General features: G+C 40.5%; 1 non-coding gene across 1 annotated transcript; it reads right to left on the minus strand.

Moving 5' to 3' along the window:
* Positions 1 to 993: 993 nt before the first annotated feature.
* On the minus strand, positions 994 to 1,100 carry LOC119626004 (U6 spliceosomal RNA). The gene has a single exon (XR_005242215.1). It is a non-coding gene; the product is annotated as a U6 spliceosomal RNA (small nuclear RNA).
* Between the last annotated feature and the right edge of the window lie 201 nt (positions 1,101 to 1,301).

Below are 1,301 nucleotides of genomic sequence, written 5' to 3' on the forward strand. Positions count from 1 at the left end.
GCCGGTCCCCTGGGCCCACTTTTTCTTTCTCTATACTTTGTCTGTGTGTCTCATTTCTTTTCTCAAGTCTCTCGTTCCACCTAACGAGAAACACCCACAGGTGTGGAGGGGCAGGCCACCCCTTCAATATGTAATAATAAATAGACCCTTTCTTTTTATTACTGAGTAGTATTCCACAGTATGAATATGTCACAGTTCAACCATTCATCCATTGAAAGACATCTGGATTGTTTTCAGTTTCTGCCTATTATAAATAAAGCTGCTATGAGCATTCATATCAGAGTCTTTGTGAGAACATAAGTCTTCATTTCTCTCATCTAAATGCCCAAGAGTGAAATTGCTGGATCACATGGTATGGTGGTGGTTACCTGTTTAGCTTTTTAAGAAACTATTACTGTGGCCAGGTGCAGTGGCTCACACCTGTAATCCCAGCAGTTTGGGAGGCCAAGGCGGGTGGATTATCTGAGGTCAGGAGTTTGAGACCACCCTGGCCAACATGGTGAAACCCTATCTCTACTAAAAATACAAAAATTAGCCAGGCCTGGTGGCAGGTTCCTGTAATCCCAGCTACTCGGGAGGCTGAGACAGGAGAATCACTGGAGCCTGGGAGGTGGAGGTTGCAGTGAGCCAAGACCATGAAACTGCACTCCAGCCTGGGCAACAGAGCAAGACTCCATATAAAAAAAAAAAAAAAAAAAGAAAGAAAGAAAAGAAAAGAAACTATTACTGATTTCCAGGTGGCTACACTTCATTTTACATTTCCACCAGCAGAGGACGACAGATTCAGTTTCTCTGCTTCCTTGTCAGAATTTGTTGTTGTCACTTTGTTATTTTAGCCATTCTAATAGGTGTAGAGCAATATTTCATTATGGTTTTTATTTGCATTTCTCAAATGGCTAATAGTGTTAAACATCTTTTCGTATGCTTGTTTGCCATCTGTATATCCTCCTCAGCGAATGTTTGTTTTCCTTTCTAAATTTTGTTTAATTTTTTAAAAATATGCAACACTTCATGAATTTGCATATCATCTATGTGCAGGGCCCATGCTAATCTCTGTATCGTTCTGATTTTTCAGTAAATGTGTGCAGAAGTGAGCACAGACTGTTTTTCAAATCTTTCGCTCATGCTGTATTAGGACTGTTTTGTTTTTGTTTTTGTTTTTGAGACAGAGTCTCTCTCGCCTCTCTCGCCTCTCACTCTGTAGCCCAGGCAGGAGTGCAGTGGCTGTGAAAATAGGCCACAAAAACTTAGAAACTTATAGACTTAAAAACTTAGAAACCTTTAGAAACTTAGAGACCCAT

This window comes from Chlorocebus sabaeus, chromosome 15 (assembly GCF_047675955.1).
Source record: "Chlorocebus sabaeus isolate Y175 chromosome 15, mChlSab1.0.hap1, whole genome shotgun sequence".
Taxonomy (NCBI): Eukaryota; Metazoa; Chordata; class Mammalia; order Primates; family Cercopithecidae; genus Chlorocebus; species Chlorocebus sabaeus.